Consider the following 21,865-nt stretch of genomic DNA (forward strand, 5'->3'; position numbering starts at 1 on the left):
AAAGGTGTTCTTACAAAACTGTTGGGGTGCAATCATTTATGCTGAGCACTGTATATTGAAATGTTTTCTACATATGGAATCACCCTCCCACATGCTTTGAATGCATTTAAAACTATTGAAAACACACGTAAACATATTAAAATTCATTTTTTGAATTATTATTTAGCACCCGTTCTCAATCTCTTAGTGTCATGAGATTGGACATCATCACATATTTGTATCATCACTTTGAGGAGCTAAAAAGAAGACTAACACAACTTGCACAAGTATCCAAATAAATACCTAAAGCGTGCTTGCTTCAATCATTTCATCACCACTACTTGAAGTTTACTTTAAAACTGACATAAAAAAAAGTGTTATGTCGAACGGTTGGATCCATGTTCGTCATGTGTCCCACCCGAAGGGATTCACACACACACACACGCACAAAAGGGCATAACAATATTATGGTGTCTACTGAGAGGCTCCACCCCCCTATCACCAACACCACCCCAGTAAAAACATTTCTGTGAGAGTGGGCTTGACCTACCTCTTCTTCTTCTCACATGTATAAAAAACACAAAGCTGAGTGTATTCCGACAGCTGCTGCCCCGGGTGCCCCTGCAGAGAACAGAAGGAGAGCTTTGAAGATCTTGACCCTCTGGAACAATAAAACGCCATCATCAAACACTTTGCTGACCCTTGGACCCCAGTGACGGCTCAGGGTAATGCATATTAAACTGCAGGGTTCACTCGGACTGAGGCTCCTTCAACATGCATCAAATGGCCACATGCCAAATAACGCTGTATGATTTTCAATGGTATGGACTTAAATTATACAAAATGTTTTGTTTTTGTTTTTTTTACCTCAGCATAATATGGCATACTAGGGTCAAAATATAGGTGAGATCTGGACTTCCGTGTGCGTTGGCATGCGACGTCGACAAGACTGCAGGCTAGTGTCTGGATGTGAGCAGTGGTCGACAGCAGTAAGTGTGCACATTATGTTGACATGATTTACTTTTCTCCAAGTGTTCAATAAATAACTAAAAAGTGTGTCGTGACTCTGGCTCTCCTTTCCTACATGCAAGGGCATTATAGTAAGTGTATATATACTGTAACCCCCCCCTCAAAATAATATAATAATAAACACTGTACTAGTGTAATGTTATGCACCATTTTTAAATTTAGTCTCAGTTTTAGTCCAATTTCAATCATGCTTGTTAGTTTTTAATCATAGTTAGTGAACCTCATCCCATTTTTATTTAGTCTATTTTTAGTCGATTATAAATCTAGCATTTTCGTCTTTATTTTAGTATTTTAGAAGACAATTTTATTTGTCTAGTTTTAGTCAACAAAAACATTTTATTCATAACATTAATTTTACCCATGTATTTTTTTTTTGTCAGCAGATTATTGAACATTTCTGATCGAAAACGATTTCATAATTCACGTACAATTTTCTCTAATCTTTTTGATGGAAAAACAACTTCACACACAATTATAGTATATCAATACGTGTCTACTAGGGCTCCATAATACGAGCTAATAAGTTAAGCAAGCATTAGTTAGCTGTCAGATTAATATGATTGTTGAAACGTTATAGCTGCTGGCTTTTTTTTTTTTTTTGCAAAATCATATACTTTTCGTCTCGTTTTTGTTCATGAACTAAAAGTCCATAGATTTTATTCCAGTTTTTATTAAGTGAAGTATATTTTCGGCTTGTCTTCATTAGTTGCTGAAAATGCATTTAGTCCCATTTATTGTTTATTAATGAGGGTTTTAGTCTAGTCTAGTTTTAGTGAAAAATGTGCATTGATGAAATTATTTTAGTTTAGTTTTCGTTGACGAAATTAACACTACACTGTACACATTCATTTGTCTTCACTAAGTGAGTTTGACACGATTGAGATTAAGATCAAAAGGATAGTGTTCCATGTTGACTACGCTGCGGTGCTTGGACAGTGAAGAGAGGATGAAGAAGGTGATGTGGAACTTTGGACGACTTCAAACACGGGCACACCCATATGGAAATGTGTGGCTCGGAGGTAAAGGCTTTGATGACATAGTAAGTGCCTTGTAGCGCACAAGATGAAGACAAACAAACCCGCGGCTACTATTGGACTGCAGGTCTGTCTGTCCAGATTCTGATGTTGCACTTTTTCTACTTGGTTGAAAACATAAACAGATTTTTGAGTTTATGTAACTTAGCATGAAGATAGAAGCAAAAGGCAAAATGGTGTGTAGCCAGCCAGAGTGGTAGCTGACTCGGAAGGCTCCACTCCGCTTACCCAGTGTTAATCTTTTACGTGGCACTCTAGGAAGCGGTGTTGACAGCCCGGTTTTGAGCTCAAGAGAGGGGTCAAGAGTCAAGCACTTCCTCCTGACATGAAAGCACATCCAAGCACACCTTCCTCTTGATATCTGTCTTACACCCACCAAGTCATCTGTACCTACATAATCTGGGGCTCATTGGGGCCCAAACAAAAGCCATGTGTTAATTAGCTTTGAAGGCGTAATGACTTCAGGGCCGTGGACGATCTTCATTTCAAAGAGACGGCCCGAAAACAGGTTATGCTTCAGATGCGTAACAGTTGTCCTCCCCTCTACCTGCCTTCATTTCACAGGAATAAACATGCGTGTTGATTTGTCCTCTTGCGGCTTCAATCTAGTGACACAGCTCTCGCTTTTGTGGGGTTCCTTAAATAAGTAAATTAAGGAGAAAGTTCTGACACGAGATTTGGCTCTCCACCTGTCCTCCAGATGTGAGGGTGCTCACATTGATGGAATTTGGGCTTATTCTTCAAGGGTTTTATACTGACAAGAACTTGATGTACATAATGGAGAAGCAATTAAGACCATGTTCATAAGTACACAGGTATTTTGTATTTACACCTCCTAAAAATGTGTCCGAAATAAGAACTCACTTAAAGTCTCTCGAATGTCGCAGTACTAGGCCAACTCGGCTCTAATACCAGAGAAATCGCCACATTGAATGCATCAGACACGCTAACAAGAGAAGAGAATGAGAGTACTCTGCATTTATTTTTTATGGCCATGGTTAAGAGACAAATTGTACTCAAGAGACTGATAATGAACCACTGCTGCCAAGTAGAGATTGTTGAATGTAATAATTACTGCATCCAGAGCAAAGACACAATGTCCGTCCATCCATCCATCCATCCATCCATTTTCTTGACCGCTTATTCCTCACAAGGGTCGTGGGGGTGCTGGAGCCTATCCCAGCTGGCTTCGCGCAGTACGCGGGGTACACCCGAACTGGTTGCCAGCCAATCCAGGGCACGAGGCAATGTTCGCTCTGCACAAAACCAATGAGTGACCAGCAGACGCCCATGTTACACTGGCTTAAGTGGTCCTGGAACCAAAGAAATAGGACCCCATAATAAACTGGAATGAAAACAATGAAAAGCATCAATAGAGAGGAAAACAGAGTAGGTAGAATGTGGAAAGAGGGCAATTGGCAAAGCAATAAGTGGTGCAACAACTCCTAACCATTACGCCAATTTAACCAGCTAATGGGCTAAAAAAAAAAAAAAAAAAAAAGTAACTTCCGGAAAAGGCACAATGACAACAAAAAACAACAACACAGATTTCCCCATCTGTCGATTCTGGAATTTAAAAAAAAAAAAAAAGGAAATTTCAAGACCTAACATACACCAACCAATGCCACAAACAAATTCTCTGATTGGGCATACTGCAAGCCTCTTTGAAGCACAGATCCTGGAGAATTGCCACATCAGATCCAAAACAGAAGACCGAACATTCCGTTTGGACAGAATCCAACAAATGTGGTTTAACAGCTACAACGTTGTCACGGCATTGAAAACAACATCCTGCAATTAGATTATGTTCAGATGAGAGAAGCCTGTCGTGTGTGAAACTTTTGACCCACATTGCTTTCAATACTTGACACAGTAAACTCTTTACAGCTCTGATTCTACTTCTGAAGGAAAATTGATGCTTCACACACCTTAGCTTAAATAAACCAGCAATGTCAATTAATTACTTTGGACTGACAACATTCAGTGACTGTTAAGCAAAGGTTAATAGAAACAAACAATATAAAACGGTAAAATAGTTTAGTCGATAAAGCAAACCTTTTACATACTCATGATCATCTATAAGTATCGGTAAGCATGGTTAGCCGAGGAGGGTACTAATGGATAGATGCTAGTAACCTTGTTTGAAAATACCCTTTGAGCGGAAATGAGAATGTTATGACTGGATATGACAGTCAGTCACACATCAATACATAAGCATCTGTGGTGAGTATGATGTATTTTATTTAATATTTTATTTGGATCATCCAGCCATCTTCTTAACCGCTTGCTCCTCACAAGGGTCGCAGGGGTGCTGGAGCCTATCTCAGCTGGCTATGGGCAGTAGGTGAGGTACACCCTGAACTGGTTGACAGCCAATCACAGGGCACACAGAGACAAACAACCATCCACACTCACAAGCACACCTAGGGACAATTTGGAGCGCCCAATTAACCTGCCATGCATGTCTTTGGAATGTGGGAGGAGACCGGAGTACCCGGAGAAGACCCACGCGGGCACGGGGAGAACATGCAAACTCCATCCAGGAAGGCCGGAGCCCGGACTCGAACTTGCATCCTCAGTACTGCTGAGGCGGACGTGCTAACGACTCAACCACCGTGCCGCCCCTCTTTTTTGTTCATATTAAATATAAATATTCATTCTTTTCTGCTCCAGATGTACGTGGCGCAGTTAGATACTCTACGCCAAACACACCAATGTAGCATCAGTGTCATTTATACAAAACACTGACAAAGGCACAAGAATGCCTTTAGTGGAAGAGGAAGCGGCTACTCTGGTTCCAGTGATATCAATTATGACGAGTATATGAAACCCTGAGAGACAATGTCCTCCTTAGCCACCCAAATAAAAAATAAGATCAGGCCACGCGCTCCGATTACGACACTTCTTACACCGGAGTCATCAGTGAGTAAAGCCTGAGTAACTCTTTCTTCCACCCGCAAAATGACCACTTTCTTCCTGCCGAGGAAGAATGGGAGGGAAGCACATTTCAAAACAATATAGGTTACCTTTTTGTGAACAAATGTTTCCACTAGCTAAGCCAAGGTGACCGCGAAATAATAATAATAAAAAAAAATCTTCCCAGAATCAACAGTTTAGGTTGGCTCTTTTCGAAAAACACTTCCTCTACCTCGGTGAAGGTGGCTTTAATGCACCTCCATTCTGTGTTTGTAATTAGATCGTGCAATGGTAATCATACCTACTTGTGGTTTTGCGAGAGGATGTGCACTGGAATACATCAAAGAGTTTGACATGAATCATACACCATCTATCCCACTTCAACCTCTCCACCGTCCTTCTTGACATCCTCCCAGCTGAGAATAAACAAACATGCTCGCTGATCCCTTTAAACCAGAAGCTGGTCATCGTACTTCAGACACCTCTTAATCCTGGAGATCAACCTTATCTGGGAGGCAGGTAAACGATAAATAGAGAACTGATGAAGCAGACACATGGAGCTGAGGCGAGAGCACGGTTATAAATATCCAAAGCATGCTACAGTTTCCTCCAAAAGCAAACACTTTCAGATACTGCCTTGTAATTTATCACAGCACACTCTTCTGTGGAGGGAGAATCAAAGGAAAGGACCGACGGAACAAAAAGATGGTAGCGTTTTGTGTGTGCATGTGTGTGTGTGATTTCATTCTTTTTTCTTTTTTTTTTTTTTTTTTTTAATTATATGTGATAATAACCAACTTTACGAGCAACGTTAAAGTTGGGGTATCCAAAACTTCAAATCAAAGGATGTGGTGGCCATTTTTGGAAGCAATCTGTCTAGTTTACATTTGGTTGGATTCCAAAACATTTTCTATCAAAATCAATTACAGTATATTTTTAAAAATTCATATCAGATTCCAAGCTGTTGCTGTTTTGTTGTTGTTTTTAATTTACAATCGCAACTTTTTAAATATCCATCCATCCATCCATCCATCCATCCATTTTCCGAACCACTTATCCTTCAGAGGTGTGGACTCAAGTCATATGACTTGGATTTGAGTCAGACTCGAGTCATGCATTTGATGACTTGAGACTCGACAAAATGTTAAAAGACTTGCAATTCGACTTGGACAACAACGATTTGTTAATTTAATTTGAAAATACTTGCTTCTTCCATCAAAACAATTTTTTTTAAATGTATCTTAATGATTATGTGCACGTGCATGCGTATGTATGTGTGTGTGTATGCGAAATATTGCACAACTGCACCCGCAGTCTGCTCCCAGTTAACCACCTATTCACTAAGGATATTGCTCTAATCCAGTGCTTCTCAATTATTTTCTGTCATGCCCCCCGCCCCCCAGTAAGAAGAAAACATCTCGCGCCCCCCACCCCCACGCGACTATATGTAGTATCATTCAATTATCTATAAAATTGTTATTAGCACACCTCTGCATAACACTGTATCCGTATTAACGTATAAGAGAATCAAAAAAGAAAGAAATATGGACCAACTTACAACAAAGAATAGCTTTATTAACTGTAACAAAAAAGATTTAAAGTGCATCTGAAATTCAAAAATAAAATTAAATCCTTAATTAAATTCTAAACTTTTTTGACTGACCATGTCAAACCATATGATACGGAAAAATAAAATTACATAAAATCAATAAAAAATAATGCATTCAAACTGATCACCAACATTAACTCAGGAGCACAATATTAAAAAACAAAACTTTAACCTGCAAAAAATAAAAATAAAATAATTTGTGCTGAATTTGTTTTGTTTTTGTTGCTTTGTGCAAAGCGCGCATACTCAGTGCAAACAAAACCCCTACACCACCGAGCGAAAGCTCCCTGCACACTCTGCCAATAATGAGAGCGCCACTGCCCCCTAATGTAGTGGAGGTGCAATTGCACTTTATTCTAGGACAGTAAAAAAAATCAAAATAAGAAAAAAATAAAAAAGCATGTTCCCTGAGGTCAAACGCGCCCCCTTGATGGAGCCTCGCGCCCCCCTGAGGTGGCCCGCCCCACTATTTGAGAAGCACTGCTATAATCATATACCGGCGCAAACACGCCCACAAATTCTGACAGCTGGGAGCAAAATTTTCGCCTGATTTACCACACATGGCAATGGATTTGCACCAAGAATATGGTTGTTATAGTAACAGTTGCGAGAAAGATGACATTATCAGATAGAGAAGTTGGACCGAGATGTGCAGAAGTGTTTTCCTCTTTTAGCGCCTTTAAGCTATACAGAGCAGAGAGGACGACAACGACATCATTCATCCATAAAGTACAAATTATTGGTGCGATCATTGCACTACTCGTGAACAAACTGGAATTTGAAGGGTTAAAACAAAAAATATTGGATATTTTATACCAATGACAACGGAAAAACTTTATGCAGTAAAAGAAGCAAACAAAAACATGAAAAAAAATAAACAAAATCAACCAAAAAAAAAAAAAAACCTTAAAATTTTTTTGTTAATAACAGTCAGTCAAGCAAAAGTTTGTAATTGCCATCCATTTCCTATAGCAATGAATTGTCTTGTGACTTTGGGCTGGTCGCCAGCTAATTACAAGGCACATATAGACAACGATCATTCACACTCACAACTTAACATGCATATTTTGTAACGTGGGAGGAATTCCGGGTGCCTGAAGAAAACCCATGCAAGCACGGCGGGAATATCATCCAAACAGCCGTAATTCAGATTTAAATGATGGACCTCAGAACTATGAGGCAGTTGCGATCACCAGTAGTTCACCATGCTGCCTCATAAGTTCACCAATCTAATATTTTTCCATTGAAACCAATAAAATGTGACATGAGTTGTCACACACATGAAATAAAATCGACCATTAATGTAATGTAAAACGTTAAAACTCAACACACACGTTCTAACTTTTGATCCAAGGTGACTAGCATATGGCAGGCAGCCAGTTGGCGGCTCGCCAGTTCGCATGAGGAGATAACGTGGCAGGTCTGTGTCTTCACGCAGTGCTTCTTGTCACATATTACAAACAGATGGACTCAAATGCTCGACACCAATACAAGAAGTTTTGAAGCAAAGTCCTTTGGTCACAAAAAATTTGGGCAATACTGGCTCTGGCTGAGAGTCCTGTCTGCCCAACAAGTTTGGAAGAAACACAGGAAGTAGAAACACACACTAAAAATCCCTGCAATCATCACCTCGAATGTGGAAAAGGAGAGCCACAGTCGCCGATGCACTTTTCATCCATGCAAACAATGAACACATCCGCGCATGATCTGCTGTTACCCACTTACTTACTTTTTTTTGTTGAACATGACATAATTAAAAAGAATGCAAAGAATGAAACAGTTTGTGCGTCATGATTTAATACTTCAATGTGCTCTTCCTTCCTGTCTGTCCACCATAGACTCCGGGCAGCAGTATACTACAGTCATGCACACACCAACTTACAAATATACTGTGACTCAGTGTGCAGCTGTAATATGAGCCGAATATAGCTGTGAGTATTGTGATTTGTCTGTCTCTAATGTGCTGCTCCACTCTTTGTGTTCAAATATCCATTGCCTGTATTCCTAAACATACTTCAAGCACTATTGTATTGAATTTAATTTAATTATTGGCACTTGTCATGAAAATACTTTGTACAACCACATATTTTGAATGAGACCTTTTATGGCCACTAGATATTTTATTTACATATTATTATTATTATTATTATTATTATTATTATTAATTTTATTGTGTGTTCGACAGGGTGTCCATATAGTCTGATTTGAAAATACAAATGGCCCTACAAATTTCATAAATAAATGTGATGAAATCAACACTTTTAATATATAATATTGGGCTTCGTCAGGAATCTTAAAAATTGGCAAACGTTTGCAAACTGTTTTTGTTGTCGCAAGGAGATTTTGAAAATGATGAAACGTTCCTTGCAAATCCATTGATTTTCTAATGTGGCAAGTTTTCAGAAAACAGGCGTAAGAAATTGTAAATGGTCATAAGACGTCACCACTGTTAGAGACCACGTGACCTTGGTTCCAATATACTATGGAAACCCATTCGTGTGGAAGCATTCATAAGCAAAATGTGTATATCAGCACCCGTACTCCACATTGATCATCATTTGCCAGTAAAGATGAAACAACGCATAAAGAGGAGGTGTGCCTAAAGCACACTCGTTTAGTCTGAAGAAATGTAAGCTCTGTGTTCCCCATTCACTGCTAAGTGAGATAGGGGCTTAACTAAACTCTCCTGCTAGTCCTGACTCCTCAGGTGAGTACTCTGTATGGGTTATGCAGTGTCCTGAAAGGCTGGTAAGAAAACCTGGAAAGGAAGCCACCGGTGTCTTCGGAGTTCTCCCAAGCCATTGCCTTACTGTTTGTTACCAACCAATATAGATTTCCCGACTGAGGTTATCGCCATATGCATTTTTTATTTTTTTTTGCCAAGCTTTAAATTATGCGGCTATCAAGTCTTGGTGGCTCGGGACGCTAAATAAAGTGTTTTATCCGCTTACATATGAAGGTTTGTTTATAGTGTGTTTAGCCAGGATTTCTCCTGGAATTTGAACAAAACGTGGCACTCGGGGAAAAAAAATTAATTGGCATTCAAACACCATTCACAGACAGCAGAGTGAGCATGTTCACAAAAAAAAGTTCATTTTATGATTGGCCAAAATATGAAGAAGTTCATTAACTTTTGTTCATTAAACTTGTTAAGGTACAACACTGCCAACTGTGACTGTACATATTCTCTGTACGCAAAACATGAAGGTGTGTGTCAAACGGTGAGAAGACGCCAATGATGGTTTACGATTACTCTGGGGAGAGAAAAAAAAAAAAAGAAAAAAGAAATCAGAGGCCTGGAAGAGCCCACGGAAAGTAATCAAGTAGCAGTGATGTCACGCTGATGAAAAGCCGCCTGTCAGACAGTTGGCGACGACGGTTGCTCATTGGCAAACGACATCAGCTGCTGTACACCCCCGCCCAAAAGAAATTACATCAAAGCAGATAGTACGAAAGCTGGCACTGATCTTTGTCTTCTTTGATTACAGTAGCTTCATCCTTCGGCTGTCGGGATAAAAGAAAACGGCTGCTTGTTGTTAAGAAGTGTCCAGGATAATGAGACACAGCATGTAGTAATGGCAGCCACTGGGCCAGCTCAGAGTGTATAGAGATGACGAATTTTCACCAAAACGATCACCAAATATTTGAATCCTTACTCTGCATCCATGGAGTCTTCCCAAAGCAACGCCACGGACCATTAAAACATTCAACTCAACTGGAATTGCACTTGGCCTTCACGTACAAAATCGCTCCAAATTTGCAGATTTACTTTATTCTTTTTGTCAAATTCAAGCCTTTCACATTTTCATTGTTTCATTTTATAACTAAAAGCATTGCATTACCCTCTTTATAATAATTAGTTTATCTTGTGTTATTTTCACAACTTCAATTGGCTGGCAACCAGTTCAGAGTGCACCCTGCCTACTGCCCGAAGCCGGCTGTGATAGGCTCCAGCACCCCCGCAACCCTTGTGAGGAGTAAGCGGTCAAGAAAATGGATGGATGGATGGATGGATGGATGGATGGATGGATTATTTTCACAAGTTTGGGGATTTCTTGGGCTAACATGGAAACTCAGGGTTTGTATTTTGTGCTATGTCATGTGGAAATGTGTGCATGACACCCCCCCATTGGATATACTTGTATCCTTCAATTGTGAGGGAAATAAAACTCTGTCATCCTTAAAGCCTGAATAAGTTAAAATAAAAACGTAAATAAAAATACTGTACGCTAAAACAGTTATTGCAAAACAAATACTGGGTGTTCCTGCATGTTTTGGCCTCTTAGGGGGGCGGCAGGGTCGTGGCAGGTGGTGGGGTGCTGGGTTCCTGGGGGGAATGGGGGCCTGTGGGCTGGTGGGGCCCCAACCCCCACCGGAGGGGGCGGGGCCTGTCGGGCCTCGTTCTGCTGCGTTGGGCCTGGTGGGCGCTCCGGGTGTCTGAGTTGGCTCTTCAACTGGTGAACCCCGGTGGGCCCTGGGTGTGCTGCGCTGGCCTTGTTGGATCGCGGTCGATGGCTCCCCTCTTTGGTGGCGGTCCTTATGCATGCCAGATCCATCACACCAGCATCTACTGAAATTCAAACATAATTTCTTCTCCCTCCCACAGCTCGCTGAATCAGTGGAGGCTGGTGTCTGTGGATCTCATTCTGCTTCATCTATCCTTCCCTCGTTCCTCTCTTTAGTTTTTCCTCTGGTCTGTTGAGATCTCCCGAATCTGTTGGAATTTAGAGGTTTCTGGGGTTGGTGTAAGATTCTGGTTTTGTAGCCATGTGGGTGGCAGGTGGTCTTTAGTTGGTGCTGGATTTCACTTTGATTCAGCTTTCTTTCCTTTGATCTTTCCTCTGGTCTCCTGACCTTCTGAACGTCACGACTCTGACTTTAAAGTATCTGGCTAAGGTGAAGGGATTTTTATTAGTTTTCAGGTGAACACAAATTCAAACGAATTCACACGCATGCGCACGCCCCCAGACACACGCATACGCACATTAAAAAAAGAAAAGAAAACAATGATGATGATATGATGTTGAATCAGTAAGACTGCCGATTGGACAATTCTAAGCTGTCAAAAAAAAAAAAAAACTGTGTGGGACTCTTGCATGCCAAAATTGACGTATTCACCGCGTTAGGCCTGTGCATTCAACATTATTTTCAGCAGGCCGTGATAGGTTGTTGCAGATAAGACAAATCAAACAAAAACATACCATTGTTTCGTTATGTTAATGTCTTAGTGATAAATAACTCAACATTAATGCTTCACACCATAAAAATATCTACTCTGACAAAATAAAATACAAATATTATATTTATTTATTTTTAGAGATCTGTGCAAGTGTGTGTGTGTGTGTGTGTGGGGGGGGGGATCTTGGTGTATGACTTTATAGAGAGCCGAATTGTTTGATGGATTGGTTTCATCTTGTTGGCTAAGTTCAAGTTGATGAATTTTAAAGTGGCCCTTGTATCCTTCCATTTTGCCACATGAGGCCCTCAGAGAAAAGCTCTGCTGTTTGGAGGCAACAGCAGCTATTCTGCATCCATGAACAACAAACAGTTGACCGCAGAGACTCCTAATGCAAGCTGTCCGGTCTTGAAAGAGATGGTTCCTATCAAGCTGGGGGCATCATCTGCATCCAATAGCTGGTCCCCTCTTATGAAATGAGAGCCTGCTCAACAGATGTCTCCTGCCTCACTTACTCTATCGTACTCCCCATTTGTATGCACATCTTAGATGGCACCTCTTGATTTAAGTCAAGGCTCACGGTCGTCCAGCATCACTTGGGCTAGTGTCAGGGACGTGGTGAGGGCACATGAAAGCAGTTCAACGATGCGTTAACACCCCCGGAATCTCTGTACATGTTTGTTTTGGGTGGCTTTTGACAACAGCTTCAACGTGAAATTAAGGAGACCCGCATCCGGAGTTCAGCCCCGAGGTGACATAGAACAGAAGCTCAAAGTGTTCCCAAGAGCGGATGGCCTTTAAGTGCTTGAGCATAAGCAACAGATAAACAACTTCTTAAAGATCAGTATTTAAAAAACAAATAAATAAAAAAAGTAAGATAAGGCTTTCCAAAACTGTGGGTCAGGGTCCAAAATGTTATTCTATTCATTTGCAAACTGGATATTATTTTTTTTCTTAGCAAAGGGATTTTTCCATTTATGTTTGTTGCAGTAAATTCATTTATTCTGTATTCTGTTAGTCGATGTCTACTGCTGGTTTAATTTTATTTTTATGTTTCTTGGACAGGTTGAGACTATTACCGGTACATGAATTTTGTTGCTCTGTACTTAAAATAAAAAAATAAAAAACACACAAAAAATCAGTTTCCATTTACATTCCAATTCCCAATTCAATTGCCATTGTTAAAGGGATTGTATGGGATTTTTTCCATTCTTATATGGATTTATTTTTAAAGGGATTACATCACAGTATTTTAAGCCCTCCCACAGTTAACTATAGGCATATAACGATTAAATCTTACCTAAACACCGTGGTGATGTAATTTTGTTAAATATTAGGTGTTATACTTGTTATTATTCTAACGCGGAGGTAAAACGCCAACCTCACAAACCAGATTGATAATTGTGATTCACCCAAGGGAGTTCATCACATTATCAATCTGGCACTTCTCTCGACAGATCCGCTCGAGAAAGGAGAGACTTGCTGTACAATACTTCGAACTGATTGGGCAATGCGGCATCTTTACACATTTATTTTAACCAATCAAGGCAACCGATGAAAATGTCGTCTTCTGTCTCGTCTTAGGGAGGGAAGGGAAAGCACAAACAACTTTACCAGATAAAAATGCACAAAGCGCCTCTCGGTGTTCAAATTCAACAAGGAAACGGTGAGTAATTCGGCAAGAACAGAATTAATTGCAGTGTCTATTCGTCTGTTAGGTTTGTTCGTTGCCCCCCCTCGCCATCGGCACTTATTGGTTTTGTCCCGCCCTAAACAACGCCTGATTGGGCCGACCTAAAAAAGGTTGGCAGAAAACGTATTAGCAGGAGCCGTACAAGATCTATTCTCCAGAGTTTGTGAACTCACAAATACTGCGAGAATTCAGCATGCTGGCAAGGTTAGTAAAACGCCAGCTTCAGTCAAACCCCGCCCCTCCCCGTGTGGTTGCCGCGCCCCCAGCGAGCCAGCTGCTGCTGGAGCTCTGTGTTCGAGCAGTCCTGTGAATCGCCATCAATTCTTCAATAAACATTTGAAACAAAACGGCTCCTTGCTGCAAGAAATTGTGGAGGAGGAGGGAAGGAGAGGGAAGAAGGGGGGGAACATGAGTGGGTCGCAAACCAGCAACCTGCTGCTTATAAAGCAAGCACACTAACCACTGCTACACTTTTCATTTAGTTATGTACAACAGTGCAAAAATTTTCCTTGTAGTTTACACAAGTGTCAGCCACGTCCTGGGAATTTAAGACGGCCACTTTGGCATTGCAAATATGAAGGATAGTTGATTGCTTTGAATTTATTTGGACAGAATGTTTAAAGCTGCTGCCCCGCGACCTGACCCCAGATAAGCAGTAGTTTGTTTTTTGTTTTTTGGAGAGAGAGAGCTCAGAATTGTTCATTTGGCAGTCTTACCGATTCAACATATCATCATTGCTCTCTCTCTCTCTTTTTTCTTCCTTTCTTTGTGAATATGTGTGGATAGTAGGGGTGTGAATTGCCTAGTACCTGACGATTCGATTCTTATCACGATTCACAGGTCACGATTCGATTCGATACCGATTAATCCCGATACGAATTTATAAGTCGATTGTTGCGATTTTTTTTCATTCAAATTTAGTAAATACTAATCAGTAAGCTTGTAGAGTGTAAGATTTATATGAAAATGTATTATTTATTTATCTGAAATTTCAGTCTTATAGAGGTTGTAATCTGTTTCATGTTTGAACAGCATTAAAATAAAATATTAAGGCTTAATGTTCCGTTCATATAACATTCTTCCATGCTCAAGGTGTGAATCCTAACCCGAAGTCAGACGTTTTGTTGAATATTTTTCCATTAAAAATGGAAGTTTAAAAATCGATTCACACACACACACACACACAAAAAAAAAGGCAATGATGATAAGACGTTGAATCGGTAAGACTACCGAATGAACAATTCTGAGCTCTTTAAAAAAAAAAAAAAAAAAAAAAAAAAAAAAAAAAAAAAAAAAAAAAAAAAAAACAGCGATTTTTTTTTTATTGAATCGATTCGAGGATCGCGCGATGTAGTATCGCGATATATCGCCGAATCGATTTTTTTTTTTTAACACCCCTTGTAGATAGTGCAAAACCCACCAGCACCCCAAAGGGTGGACAGGGCCAGCGCGGCAGATAAGCGGTAGTTGATGGATGGATGGATGGATGGATGGATGGATGGATGGATGGGAATGTTTACTGATAAAGGCTACTTGTATCACTATCCCATGGCGGTCTCAGAGAAAGTGGGTGTGCGTTTAGTCCGCAGAGGCGGTGCGTAGCTAGGTCTGCAACTAATGACATCACAAAGTGAGTACCCGCTCATTTTCTCGGGTTGGGAGGGGCTGGTGCTTGGAGAGCGGAATGACATAGAATTTTTCAGAGAGGAGCGAATGTCGGAAAACACCACTTCGGTCATGTTTTTGGTGAGGAATTTAACAGGCATTTTAACATGGCTAAAAGCGCCAGAAAGTTGATTGTTCTCATTACCGTCCCTTTAACTCTTTGTATACAAATTGTTGGGTCTCTGGAGGGCATGTGCATTGGCATTTTAAGACTTAATTGCACTTTCAGTGGTCATTAGAGGACCAGTAGTTAACCACTGAAAGCAATATCATCAGTGAACTTTTAAGGAAAAAAAGTTTTTTCAATGACTGACTGACTTTATATGAACCTTTCAAAGACTAAATTTATCATTTATCATACTTGCTGCATGATATCTTCCATTATGGACTGAATAATTACTTTATTTACTAAGCATTATGAAAGATTACTACAGTCCCCAACCTTCTTTGTTCCATCCTTGTTTTGTGTGGTTTGTGCTCTCAATTGAAAAGAGTTTAAAGGAACTCCTCCATGAAACATAAATGCTTTATGGATGGTGATCTTTGCTTTGTTCTCCCATTGAGGACCTCCACCTGTTTCTGATGATTTGAGCCAGAGCCTGTCCCTTTCAAGAGGCTGATCCCTCCTGATCTCTTTGATGTAACTTGACCTAACAGTTCCAACTCGCCGCACTCGACGGACCATGCTGGACGGACCCACAATGACAACAGCATGTGCGCATCAACGCTAACAGGCGTGCCGAGACGGATGATGGAGGTGTGCGAGCGGAACCGTTGTTGTGGGGGTTGGACGTTAACATTCGTTGGGGGGCAACAGTCGCATGATCACCGCTGCCAGCGCGCTCTTAAGCAGTAAAACCTGTGGATCTGCAAGGGGCACATGCAACTGATCGGAGATGAAAGAGTCGAGGCTTTGACTTTCACAGGAGGCCTGGCGTTGGGGTGGGGGCTCCAGAGGAGGGGAGATGCGATGGAAGAGGGCACCTTGGTGGTGGTGGGGGGGGACTTACTTCTAAAGGACTGCAATCAGAACAGCTGGGTCATTTTCAAATGACCTAATTCCAGAATTAATCCCTGCCGACCTGTATGGTTACATGCATTTGTTTCCACAACCAGACAACGGGAGGTGGTGGGGCAGACTAAAAGGAAACAAGACGGGGAGCCAAAGAGGCCAAATGCAAGGAGTTCAAATAAGGTACACGGTCAAGTGTTTCCCAAGAACTGCAAATGTTATCACCAGAGAGCATTTTGTTTTAGCCAGGATCAGGCAAGTTTTCCCAAAACTCAGAGGGATAGTTCCCCAAATGGTTACAGTTCATCTCCATGTAGACACCCAATATGCTATTTTTTTAAGCCATGACTTCGTAATCAGTGGCTTTCTCTCTAGCTGCTGTTAACTTGGTACCAAACATGGTGGAATAAAAGTCCTCAAGATCTCAATCAATCAAGCTCTCAACCATGACTGACTCAACTTTCTCTCTTACTACAATGTGAAAAAAATGACCTAAGTAGTATTTGTGCTGCATTACGTCCTACCACAGCAGTGGTCCCTGGAAAATTGGAATTAATTACCTCCTCACAGACTCAAAATACCCCAAATACAGTAGCTATGTCTATCATGACACAATGAAGTGCACAATATTTAACTGAAAGTCAGACATTATGGTTTGGAGTCCATTAATGGATGGATATTTCCTAAAAATCCGAGGCAGGAATTCAATAACCAATCTGGTTTGAGTGTGGCTTCAAAATTTGATAATTATTTTCAGGATTTGCCATGAGCAAGTGAGTGTGAGGGCCCATTTTAATGTGTTCTTAAAATAATACTTCAGAGAGCTGACACGCCCTGTGCGCTCCCGCCCATCGACGCAAGCACACGGTTGGGGGGAGATGTGAGTGTTGGAACGCGGCCCACACATCACAACCCGTAATCGGAATCAAAGCTGATTTGCAAAAACACGGAAGTCGGAAGTCCGTCTCTTCCGTGGCATGTAACCCATCCTGATCACGTGACCGTGATAATGTATTTCGTGCGGAAATGACAGCTGCTGTCGTTCACTTGAATGGGAGTTTGCTGACAGAATGGACAAGAAAAATCTATCTTCTATCCCAAATACTGCGCCAATTCTGTTCAGAGTAAAATCCTCAGCACGTTCGATGTCATGTCATTCCGTGTGGGGGTGGGGGAGGTGATCTCCTAATGTGGGCTAAAGCGTGCTAAGCACACAACATGTAGCATGGCTTGGAAGAGTAAAAGTCACCCGGATGTTTACCGTCGGGGTTAGTGACCGTCCACAACTTAGATTTCAAGAGCGAACAATGTCAATGGTGACTTGACTGGTAATTTGAGCTTGCAGACACTCCCCAGTCCCCATCTTCGACTCGCTATGAGCCGACCGGCTGAATGTGTCCTCCTTATCAGCTGGTTTCATCTTCACTTTCGGCTGGACACAAATGTTTGGCGTGTCCTCCGTGGCTGTACTGCTTTTGAAGAAGTGCTTCTTTGCTATAAGGCATAATTCCACCTTTGATGTCCGCCGTGGCATGCAATAATTCCTCGTGAGTCTCTTTGTTTTCACTGGCAGCCATGTCATGCAATGTGTATTTTACGCACGCGAGACGTCACGATGATCATGTGACTGTCCAAAATGGCCGATACTCTACTTAATGCAAAAATATTTATAAAAAGTATTATAAAGTCAAAATCGCTCAATATCAGTTGACAATTGTTTTCAGGGAAGAGTTTAAATTAACCATTTCACAGAATAGCTAGTTAGTTTTTCATAAGTCTTGTGTCTCTTTAAAGTTTACTGATGAATTTGCTGGCTTCTGACAGTATCAGACATAATGCTCCCAGCCGCGATCTTAGTGTGAAGTTTAACATCCGGACTCCATGACTACATTTACATGCAGTCAATATGCAGTCAAGAATTACGGTTTCTGAAACAATCAGGTAACACGTTTACATGCGTGGCGGACCGAGTTACTATCGTTTACACGTCAATTGTGCTTGATTGGAATATCCCGTTCAAACCGTGATGCGCAGAGAACGTAATTACGTAAAATAAAGTCTTTTCCACTTTTAACTTACTATGTTCAATGAAAGACATTATATTTATGTCACTCACCATGCTAAATAAAGTAGTCAGTTTCATCTCGCTCCAGAAGTATGGTTCTTTGCTGCAAGCGTTTCAGAGTTAGTTTACAGGGGTTTGAGTATTTCTGGTGGGTTAAACGCGAGAAGCGCACGCTTACCGTATTTTCCGCACTATAAGGCACACCGTATTATAAGGCGCACCTTCAATGAATGACATATTTTAAAACTTTTTCCATATATAAGGCGCTACAGTAGAGGCTGCGGTTACGTTATGCATCCATTAGATGGTGCTGCGCTAAAGGGAATGTCAACAGAACAGTCAGATAGGTCAGTCAAACTTTATTAATAGATTACAAACCAGCTTTCTGACAACTCCATTCACTCCCAAAATGAATAAACAGCTGTTTTATTATTTTCTCTGAGGTAAAGTGTTAGTATTAGCTAGCGATCCAAGATGGCGGGATCTTCTGCGCATGCGCGTCACCGATCGTGCAGGGTCACCGATAGTGTCTTGACAGCGAGACCTGTTGCGGCTCAATATTGATCCATATATAAGGCATTATAAGGCGCATGGTCAGCTGTTGAAAAAATTTAAGGCTCTTAGGTGTGCCTTATAGTGCGGAAAATACGGTATATACTTGTATAATAGGCACAAACTGGCGTTTTTGCCGTAGAGACGTCAAATAATGTAAAAAAGCCACAGAGAAATCAATGTATTCAAGCAAGGCTCCTTTAGCGAGTGGGAGGGAGCTGTGCATACAAGTCGTTACTACAAAGACCAAGATTCTTTGCCAATTAAAATAAGTGAAGAAGAAGAAAAGTAGTGCTGTCAAACGATTAAAATTTCTAATCTGATTAATCACACTTTTTAATTTTGATTAATCACGATTAATCAGCTAAATTACTTGCGTATTCGCCTAATATAAAATAAATACAAAATACCGTAATATTTTGACATTAACGCATTTTATTATCTGAATGTCATTTGCAAACATTGATTAAATGCATGTACGCAATTGCATTGCGTGTATTGCTCAAAACGTAACATCATCATATCAATTGGGTGCAATTCAGCAATTATCAATTAATTAATTAAATGCAAATTACTTTTGTTTTATCTGAAGTCCCATCTGGGTGCTTTTTAAAGCGAAATTTACCACCGAGCACACCAACTGGAGTCACCCCGCTCATCTTAGAACAACAGGCGTAGGAAATGCCGTGCATTGACCTAATCATTTACCTGCACAGCCTTCAATGTAACCATCCGCAGTTACGTTCAAGGCTCAAGTGTGGTCGAAGAAAAATAGTGCGATTAATACGCGTTAATATGTGATTAATGTGACATTTTTCTGTGATTAATTAATCTATTAAGGCTTTAACTTTTACAGCCCTAAAGAAAAGACAACGAAGAAGAAAACAGAAAGCATGCGCACAGCGAAAAACAATGTGTCGTTCAATCGAGGTCTTCCGAATGTGTTTATATGCACAAGAATTTGGGTTTTGAAAGGGGTAACCCAGGGGGTCTTATTCTGGTTTTTAAAAACCCAAAGAAGAGCATATTCTGGTTATTGCGTGTGTTTACATGGCCTTGCAAAACCCGAATTTTGGCAATGTTCGGATTTTAAAAGAGTTATTGCCTGTATGTAAACGTAGTCAATGTCGACACGCCTTTGTGTTGAAAGCAATTGTCCATGTCACTATGCATCTAATTATCTTAATGGGGCTGGTCAATACAGCTGTGTGAACTTGCACTTCAGACACAGCAATGTCCCACTTTGACAAGTTCTGCCTGAAAGGGACTTTCAAATAAATCCCAGCTACAATATTACGCCTTGTTTTCTGATTATTTATGTGACAACACTATAGCGTGACATACAGCCTTGGCAAACTAAATCATGTATCATCATTTTAACTGGCTTTCTGTTGACAAAGATATTTCCTGATACAACTCTCTCTTCAGGTAACTGGAATGGCCTCAATATGTTTCAATCAGTTCCTCCCTAAGCATCTGCCACTCATGCCAGGGCTGTGCAAAATTCAGAATTTCAGACTTCAATTAAATTCAATGGATGAATTTTAATTGATTCTGCCACTGCAGGATGTTGAATTGAATTTGAATGACAGGAAGTGGAATTGAATTCATTACAAGTAGGAGAAATTCACTCTAATCTTACATCAGTGGGAATGAGACTTTTAATATACATTTTTCTTCTATTCGGAAGTATAGAGACTAACATTAAGTACAAAATTCCTTCATGTAGGAAAGTTTTGCAATATATCTTTATTTCAATGTAATGAAATGAGAGAATTTTTTTTGTAGTTATAGGGGCGGGATGCTCACAGGAAATTTTGGACGGCCGGTACGTTTTTGGGCTCCGCCAACCCCACTTCAGAAAGTCACAAATTTGCGACTTTCTAAAATGGCAAATTTACGAGTTTATAAAATGGCAGATTTGTGAGTTTATAAAGTGGCAGTTTTGCGAGAAAAAAAAAACTCAGAAACTTACGAGAAATACAAATAGCGTAGCTATAGGCTAATCATTTGAGGATTTGTTGGTGGTTAATTTGCGATTTTCTAAAGTGACAAAATTGCGAGGTTTTTTTTCTCGGAATATTGCCACCGCCCTCTAAAAAAAATATATTTATACGTGGCCCTAATACGCCGTCGTATATTAGTGTACCTAAAGTCCCAACAATATTTGTATGAAATTAATGTTGTAAATAGGCTTATAAAGTAAAGATTGGTTCAATACACTTTAATTTGTGTTATGAATTTCTTGGAATTTCATGGGATTTAAAAGCTGACCTATGGAGGAATTTGCCTAAAAATATATTTACAGTAGTCTTTTTATTTGACCGTTTATAAGTCAAGTAAGTATAACTCAAACGTCTTCTCTTTAGCAGATGAACACCTTAGCTGTTCACAATGGATACACCTACAAGCCTTTAGCCAATAATTTTCAGACTAAATTTGGGTTTGAATTTCCCGCCCTCTGTCTGTATATGTGACGGCATGTGCGCAATGTGTACGTGAGGGCTTGTGCAGTTTCATTTTTCGGCTACACATGGCAGTAGGGATTCATCCAGCCATTTTTAATAATAATAATAATAATAATAATGATAATAATAATGCATTAGATTTCTCAGACGCGTTCTCTTTTGCTTTCCTGTCCCAGCTGACTTTGGGCAAGAGATGAACTACACTCTAGAATGGTTGCCAGAAAGTCACATAAATACAGATGACCATTTACACTCACATTATACAAATAGAGTCTTCAATGAACCGAACATGCATGTTCATGGAAAGTGGGAGGAAGCTGGAGTATTCGAACAAAATCCTGCAAGGCCATGGAGCAATTCTGAACCCAGAAGCTTTTGACTCTGAGACAGACATGCTATGCACGTTCCACCGTGCTATCTAAGACAAAATCAAAAATGTGTTTCTTTTGTAAGGAAAGCATACGATTGATGTCGGAGTTAGAACCAAACTTTGTATGAAAAATACTTATTTAAAACACGAACATCCTGGCGTCGAACCACTGTCATTCATGACATGAAACATCAATATCACACCTTGCGTTTTCCTTAGCTTTTTAAGAACATTTGTCCCAAAAGAAGGACATTAACAACAATGTAGACCAAAAGTTACGCAAGACTCTTGCATCAC

General features: G+C 40.4%; 1 long non-coding RNA gene across 2 annotated transcripts in view; it reads right to left on the minus strand.

The window, feature by feature from the left end:
• Nucleotides 1-21,865, minus strand: part of LOC144022852 (uncharacterized) — a 183,496-nt gene that overhangs the window by 137,906 nt on the left and 23,725 nt on the right. For both annotated transcript variants that reach the window (XR_013284419.1, XR_013284418.1), the window contains exon 3: nt 530-600. This is a non-coding gene — a long non-coding RNA (uncharacterized LOC144022852). The remainder of the gene's footprint in view (nt 1-529; nt 601-21,865) is intronic.

The sequence above is a fragment of the Festucalex cinctus genome, chromosome 1 (assembly GCF_051991245.1).
Source record: "Festucalex cinctus isolate MCC-2025b chromosome 1, RoL_Fcin_1.0, whole genome shotgun sequence".
In the NCBI taxonomy this organism is placed as follows: Eukaryota; Metazoa; Chordata; class Actinopteri; order Syngnathiformes; family Syngnathidae; genus Festucalex; species Festucalex cinctus.